Source organism: Macaca fascicularis, chromosome 3 (assembly GCF_037993035.2).
Source record: "Macaca fascicularis isolate 582-1 chromosome 3, T2T-MFA8v1.1".
NCBI classification, from domain to species: domain Eukaryota; kingdom Metazoa; phylum Chordata; class Mammalia; order Primates; family Cercopithecidae; genus Macaca; species Macaca fascicularis.
In genome coordinates this window covers 147649170-147657811 of record NC_088377.1, presented here as the reverse complement: position 1 = coordinate 147657811, position 8642 = coordinate 147649170, and the positions used below count along the sequence as shown (strand labels likewise).

At 41.1% G+C, this 8642-nt stretch overlaps 1 pseudogene; it reads right to left on the bottom strand.

The window, feature by feature from the left end:
* Positions 1-3398: 3398 nt before the first annotated feature.
* LOC102137728 (DDB1- and CUL4-associated factor 13-like) lies at positions 3399-4814 on the bottom strand (annotated as a pseudogene).
* Positions 4815-8642: the final 3828 nt, after the last annotated feature.

Genomic DNA, 8642 nt, shown 5'->3' with positions numbered 1-8642 from the left:
TGCACTGATCTTCTATCTTGTCCTGTGACTTAGAATGCCTTAACTATCCAGGAATGCAGCCCAGTAGGTTTCAGCCTTATTTTACCTACCTCCTATTCAAGATGAAGTTGTTTCGTTTAACACCTCTGACACCTTCTTTCTGATAACTGCCAAAAATGAGAATTGTTGGTCATCAGTTAAACATGTTATGTTTCCTCTGGGTATTTGTATTTTTCAAGAGGATGCTTGGAGAGGCAGTACTTTAATGCAAAGCCATGAATTTTTCAGGCTAATATTTCAGGGCTTCTGTTTCTATATGCCTTATCAGATTCACTCATTCAAGCATCACTGAAATGCTTACTGGGTTCTGGGGCTGTGCAAAACATGAAAATGCAGAAGTGGGAGATACAGGCCCTGCCTCCAAACATCTTAAAGTCTGACGCTTGAGTAAGACAACAAAACCATTATGTTGGACTTTGACAGGATCTTAGGTGAATCAGGTAACTCAAGTTGACATTAAGGCAGCAGAGGGCACAAGAAGGCTTCCAGGAAAGTGGGTGCATATTCAGCAGTCTTGAAGTTACCGAAAGGCAAATAACTTCAAGTAAGTCCCAGACTGGTTATTTGTTATCATCATTCCCCTACCACTGTAAATTTCCTGGGGGAGCTTAGCCCCTCCTGACAAGGACAAGTGGTTCTACGGTGAGTCATACCCCCTCCGCCCCACCAACTGTCCCCTTGCTAATAGGCTAATAGGAATCTATCCTTCTACTGAATTTCATTCACACAAGGATCTCTTAGCATGGACAAAATGTCTGTTTAGACTCTTTCTTCCCCCGTTCCCTATTCTTCCTAGCATTCTTTGCGTCTACTTTGCTTCATCTTCAAGTTAGCCCCTTCCATGTAGCAGCAAGATGGATAGGTCCTGGCTGCTCCAGACCTCTAGAGATTTTAGAGCCTATGATCCAAAAAAGGGACATTTTTCTGGAAAGTCTCTGGTAAAACACCCAGAGACTTTCAAATGGTCCATCATATACTACATACTCTTTCATGAGCCAGTCACTGTGATGAGAGGAATAAAATATACTGATTGCCTGAGCCTACATCACATACTTATCCCTGGCCCAAATCACATGACCAGAAATACTTTGGAGTGTTGGAGGAGGAGCATGTTTCCCACAAGGAATGCTAGGCAGACAAAAATGTGTGCCACTAAAAGACCTGAGGAGATAGTTTTATTTGATTGCTCTAATTAATTATCTTGCCTCTTCCACTAGTAGATACATGAGAACAAGGCATAAACATATTTTACATAGTTCCTTGGTATTCTATTAATGACAGTACAATTAACCTTTTAACATAAAAATAACATTAAGTTATCTCCCTGTCTTCTTACTTCTAATGGCTTTAGTAATCACATGCTTAGCTAAGAAAGTGTTTAGGACTCTGCATGCATAGTACCTATTTATAGTACCTCCTTAATGCTGAGCAACAAGTCCTCAAAGGCTTACTTTGGAGTTTCGTGCATGGGATCCCCATGCTATGCTCTTTTTTTTTTTTTTTTTTTTGAGACAGGGTCTTTCTTGGTTGCTCAGGCTGCAGTGCAGTGATGCAATCACAGCTCACTGCAGTCTTGACTTCCCAGGCTCAAGCAATCCTCCCACCTCAGCCTCCCAAGTAGCTGGGACTACAGGCGTGCACCACCATGCCCGGCTAATTTTTTTTTTTTTTTTTTTGTATTTTTAGTAGAGAGAAGGTCTTGCCGTGTTCCCCAGGGTGGTCTTGAACTCCTGGGCTCCAGCAATCCTCCCAAAGTGCTGGGATTACAGGAATGAGCCACTGCACGCAGCCCCTACACTATTAAACTTAAAAGGAATTCTGTTGACCACTCTCCCTCTTCTCATTACCTAAGTTACTGATGTTGAAATGGTGTGAATTCACTCTCCTACGTGGATTATCTTCAGTCAGTTTTCTTGTTCATTTTTTTCCACAGCTCTGGGCATATTCCGCATTCCTCTCTCCTTGTCACTAGCTGCTTCATGACTAATCACATTTCCCTGTTTCCTTCTTTTTAGGCCAGTCTGTTAGAATTCTCAAGCCTGGAATTTCAGAATATGTAACAGGAGGGTGGGCATTGTATAGGAGGTGGTCATAGCAAACAGAAGGTAGGGTTTAACATCGAACCACACAGGCAGCAGTTAATCTCACCTCTTTAATTATTAGAATTGGCTCTGAGGAGCCCCTCAGTGTTTAGAACACTGAGTCTACAGAATTTCTTTTTTTTTTTTTTTGAACACTGAAAGGAAGTTTTATTATCTTAACTTGACCCAAATTATAATATTATTTATAAAAGTTATATAAATGCAGGCTGATTGTTTTGAAAGGGTCAAAAAGCCAAATAAAAATAAAGCAATAGAAATAAATTCAGTTATAAAAAGTTGACATCATTCTTCTAAATGTTATGTGGAATCATAGGAAGAAACATCATTGCAATCATTTTCAAAGTAATATTAAAGGTATTAGAAGAAATGTTTGGTCTTAAATGTCAATTCAAATGTAAAGTGTCTATGACAATAGATCAGAGAGAAAGTAAGTATATCTGTAAAGGAAAAAAGGCCAGGCATGGTGGCTCATGACTGTAATTCCAGCACTTTGGGAGACCAAAGCGGGCAGATCACGAGGTCAGGAGTTCGAGACCAGCCTGTCCAACATAATGAAACATTGTCTCTACTAAAAATACAAAAAAAAAATCAGCCGGGCATGGTGTCGGGCACCTGTAATCCCAGCTACTCAAGAGGCTAAGGCAGGAGAATCGCTTGAACTCGGGAGGTGGAGGTTGCAGTGAGTCAAGATCACACCATTGCACTCCAGCCTGGGCAACAAGAGCAAGACTCCATCTCAAAAAAAAAAGACAGGAAAAAATGACTGGGTGTGGAGGCTCACACCTGTAATCCCAGCACTTTGGGAGGTCAAGGCAGGAGGATCACAAGGTCAGGAGTTCAAGACCAGCCTGACCAACATGGTGAAACCCTGTCTCTACTAAAAACACAAAAATTAGCTGGGCGTGGTGGCACGCACCTGTAGTCCCAGCTACTCCGGAGGCTGAGGCAGGAGAATTGCTTGAATCTGGGAGACAGAGGTTGCAGTGAGCCAAGATTGCACCACTGCACTCCAGCTTGGGTGACACAGCGAGACTCTGTCTCAAAAAAAAAAAAAAAAACCAGAAAAAATGAGTTAGTTGCAAGTACTGTAAGTACTGTATCCTTCAATGAAAGAAGAACACAGATTAAGGATAAAACAGTTAGACAGTCTTATCAATTAGGCCACCTTTAAGAATCATTTATCAGGGTAGCTAAAAGGAGCAACGATAAAGCTCTACATATATAACTGAAATGTTTACAATTAATCTAGTCCCAGCACTTTTATTTGTAGAGTTCTCAAATCAAAAGTAACAAGTAATTAAACATCAGGATTGTTAGGAATACCAAATATTTTACAACTGCCACTATGTGTTTCTTCTTCTCTGACACAATTGGCACAGATCCAGGCTTGCTGTGTTTAATGTGATTCACTTCCTTTCATCAACAAGCTTCCTTCATGATGCACTGTTCCTGAAATGGGCTGTAGACAGAATTTGGTAGATGTCAATGATGAGCTGTTGGTTGTATATGAGGATGATGCTGAAATTTCTCCTTCAGTTTCTGGTTATAATACTTGGCTGCTTTTTCTTGTGATGTAAGCACACCCAATTTTTCAGAAGCATCAGCTTTCCATAGGTGAATGTTCATTTCATCAGATCCATACATAATATACTTGCTGTCAGAAGTCCATTTTACACAGATAACACGTTGCTTTCACTTTGTGTGATATACCTCCCTGCTTTGACTTTTGTCTAAAGGAAAGATTCAAATAGATTTATCGAAACTAGCAAACACAAACTCTTTCCCAGTGGGAGAGTAATCCACATCAAGCACTGCAAATACATGATCCATATGGACCATTACAGGAGTGTCCAGTGCACACATATCAAAAGTAAATACGTTATAATTATTTGCTGCCATAAAAACGAAAGCTTCCATAGGGTTCCAACAGATTGTATTTGTTCTCATATCTAAGATAACCTTTTTCAGAGGAGTAGCTTGCTTCATATCATATAGTACTATATTCCTGTTAGACGTGCAACTTTCCAAGATAAATGTCTTAATTGCATTAAATTTACCACTACTTATACTGTCAAATCTCCAGGTCATTGAACATATAGGATTAGTTCTTTGTTTACCCCAAATGTCTAGTTGCTGTCCACATGTGGCAAAAACAGCTTCTTTCCAGTGATGATCAATCCCAGTATCTTTCCTAATATTGTATGTAATGGCTCTTCCTCCTGTCTTTCCTGTCAATCCCACTGTCTTTCCTAATATTGTATGTAATGGCTCTTCCTCCTCTCTATAGCCTGGCCTATCTATTTTCCACTGCTTCACAGTTTTGTCATCACCAACAGTGAAAAGAAGTCCCACAAAAGCGAGTACATATTCCTCATACAAAGCCTTCATGTGCTTGTATTATACGGATACATTTCAGTTGAGTCAGGTTCCAAATTCTAACCTCTCCATCACATACCCCAGGAGGGACAGTAGCCAGGCTCTTTGGATGCTTTGCCAAGCAACTGACTCCATCTCGGTGACCATCCAGCCAAGCAAGGAATGGTTTTGCAAATACTCCTTCCAGTTTGGTAGCATTTAAAACTCTTACATATTCTTGCAGGACCTCAAAAGGATGTAAGGTAGGATCATAGTTTCTTGGAACAATCTATAAGTCCAACTGGGTTTTGCAGACATAGTTGTCCAGATTCCAGCTCAACATCTTCACCTTCACCTTGCTTGCTCTTCCTGCCAGAATCCACAAGCTCTTCGCTCTACAGAATTTCAAAGAGTACTGAGAGTGTCATAGGATTATCCCCAGAAATTTCCTTATATAGGACCTGAGTCAATCATAGTTTTTATGTAGATTGTGAAGACTGCAGCCCTTACCAATTTATCTCTGTTTTGCCATAGATTTCGCAGGGCAATCTAATTGTAAAGCAGAAAACAAAAAAATATACAAAAAGTACATGTTTTGTGTTCTTCACTGCACTTATCACAACTTGAAAATATATATAGTTTTTGTCCTATCTTTCCCTTTATTTATTGTATTTTGTTGAGACAGGGCCTGGGTCTGTCACCCAGGCTGGAGTGCAGTGGTGTGATCTTGGCTCACTGCAACCTCCGCCTCCTGGGCTCAAGCCATCCTCCCACCTCAGCCTCCCGAGTAGCTGGGACTACAAGCTCAGGCCACCATGCCCAGCTGATTTTTTTATTTTTTTGTAGAGATGGGGTTTCACCATGTTGCCCAGGCTGGTCTCAAACCACAGAGCTCAAGCAATCCACCTGCCTTGGTCTTCCAAAGTGTTGGGATTACAGGCATGAGCCACTGCATCCAGCCCTATCTCTCCCTTTAAAATATAAACTCTTTAAGGACAAGAATATCTTGTTCTACTTTGTATGATCAGTACTTAACAAAGTGTCCAGTACATATGAGTGATCAATAAATACTAGAAGGAATGTATGAAATGTTCAGGTTTTTCTTCTCAAATGATTGGCAAACAATGAAATTAAAGATGCTAAGAGTTCAGTCTTCCCTAAGCTAACTTGTATCATAAATCCAAGTTTGCTTTAGCTGTACTTTGCATTTTCCTTTTCTTCAATACTGAGCAGCTTCTCCATCATACTTCCCAGGCATTCAGTATCCTTTTTACAGCTCCTCGGCAGCCTAGAACTTTTCCCTTTAGTTAAGTCTGTCTTCCTGGGATGGTGCCCAGATTCCAAGACCATCTCCTTCTTGGTATACTCCCATTAAAACTCCCTTTTTTTTTTTTTTTTTTTTTTTTTTTACGGCCAGGAGAAAAATATTCAGATAATTTATCATTAAAGCATTATGCTGTAATAAACCATTTAATCCAATAATTCTCCAGGGTATTTGTATTTTAGAACATGAAGCCGTTAGCCTAAGATAATGTATTATGATGGCAGTTCAGGGTCAGTGTGACAGTGGCATAGGGTATGTATATATTTCCGTAGGTGGGTGGGGGGATGATTGAGACTTTTCTTATTCTCTCAGGCCTCATCAAAAAGGTGGTCATCTACCTCGATTACAAAATCAAAGTCAGTAAATTCCTAGTCAAAGTCAATAAACTCAGGCTTCTCACCATTGGTCATACTAGGAGAGGAAAAAATCAACAAAGAAAAATAAGAGGTCGGGCGCGGTGGCTCACACGTGTAATCCCAGCACTTTGGGAGGCTGAGGTGGGTGGATCACGAGGTCAGGAGATCGAGACCATCTTGGCTAACACGGTGAAACCCTGTTTCTACTAAAAATACACACACACACACACAAAAAATTAGCCAGGCATGGTGGCAGGCACCTGTAATCCCAGCTACTCGGGAGGCTGAGGCAGGAGAATGGTGTGAACCCAGGAGGCGGAACTTGCAGTGAGCCGAGATCGCGCCACTGCACCACTCCAGCCTGGGCGACAGAGTGAGACTCCGTCTCAAAAAAAAAAAAAAAAAGAAAAAAGAAAAATAAGAAAGCAGAGGGGTTTAAATACAAACACAGAAACCTTGCTTTTCCCTCAAGGAAAATAGCAACGATAATAAATTGCTTCAGAAAGCAAAGACCAATTTATTGAGCTTGTAAGACAATGGCAAATGTTTATCACTTTAAAAAATTCGAATGGGTGGAAAGTATTAAAAAATACAAGCCCATGAAATATAAACAGTGTTCACAAGCAGGCCAGGTGTGGGGGCTCACGCCTGTAATCCCACCACTTTGGAAGGCTGAGGTGGATGGATCACCTGAGGTCAGGAATTCGAGATCAGCCTGACCAACATAGTGAAACCCCATCTCTACTAAAAATACAAAAATCAGCCAGGCATGGTGGCATGCACCTGTAATCCCAGCTACTCAGGAAGCTGAGACAGGAAAATCGCTTGAACCTGGGAGGTGGGGGTTGCAGTGAGCCAAGATCGTGCCACTGCACTCCAGTCTGGGCAACAGAGTGAGACCCTCAGGAAAAAAAAAAAAAAGAATGTTCACAAGCAGATTCTCCAAAACATTCCTTTAAGTGACCAAGTCCTAAAGTATATTTAAAAGAAAATTCCATTTGAAAAAATTACAGTTATAGTTAAGTCTCTACCAGCACTTTGGGAGGCTGAGGTGGATGGATCACCTGAGGTCAGGAGTTCAAGACTGGCCTGGCCAACATGGCGAAACCCCATCTCTACTGAAAATACAAAAATTAGCTGGGTGCAGTGGCGCATGCCTGTAGTTCCAGCTACTTGGGAGGCTGAGGCAAGAGAATCGCTTGAACCTGGAAGGCAGAGGTTGCAGTGAGCTGAGATCGTGCCACTGCACTCCAGCCTGGGCAACAGAGCAAGACTCAAAAATAAATAAATAAAAATAGTTAACTTTCTAGAAACCCACCTACTGTGCGAAGTACCTTCCTATGCCTGCTAGAGAAATGATATACAAACTTCCATTGCCTTCAGTTCATCAGCATTGGAATTTACCTGGCCAGCCTCCACTCAGGCATTTCTTTCTTTCCCCTCTTTGCATCATGTTAGAAGACTGATTTCTGTTGTTGATAAGATTATAGACGTCCTGGGTGTGTGACTAGCTAATATTGAAAGTGGTCACCTTCAGTAATCTGTTCTCTCCTAATAAATGCTCTGATGTCACTCAGAATCTGATCTTGGTGGTTCTGACACAAATTCTGCAGGGTTAGAATTAGGAGGGAAGGGCTACTGTACATTTCTCTGGGCTTCTCACCCTAGATACGGGAAGTTCAGATCCTGGAGAAATTCTGTCTAGCAGGCTTAAAACAAAGCCCCTCGTTCACCCAGTTTATTGTCTCAGAAGATCTGTCAACAGTTTTCTCCTTCGTAGGAAGTCAGTTCTCTGTGCAATTGCAAATAGGATAAATAAACCATTCATTCAGAACTAGTGGACATTTTGTTTTGCTTCCCACCTGATTTCAAGAGACAGTGCTGGCTATGACACAATGCTAAACTTGGAAACTCTGTATAAATCTTTGTGGGTACTCTGCTTTTCAGGAAGACAATAAAACATGGAAGTCCTTTGAATAATTATTTATGATACAGACTGCTCAAAACTGGATCTTAAAACCTCTTATCAACCCTGCTTATATAGCATAGGCAACCTGCTAAGCCTTCCACCCTTAGCTATGATTTTGGGACCAGCCTGTAGCATATTCATATCTATCTTCATTCCCAAGTTCTGATTTGTTTTATTTGAAGTATTTCATCAATGTTAACATATGCAAAGCTGGTGCCATACAAATACCCTCATTACACAGATGAGGTAAGCCAAAGGAAATTAAACAGTAAATGCTCCAGGAAAATTTGTAGATCTGACAAATCTAGGACAGCAGCCAGTGGTTTCTGTGTCTAAATGCTGTGCTTTTGTCACAAGCAGTTTATGCAGCTAGTGCCAACCTGGCTGTCTACACTTGCTCATTGTCACCATACCTGGGAACTGAGACCTCACGATCAATAGGATTAGAAAATATCAGCTAGCTTGAACCTACCACCTAAACATCTTTCCAGTTCAGC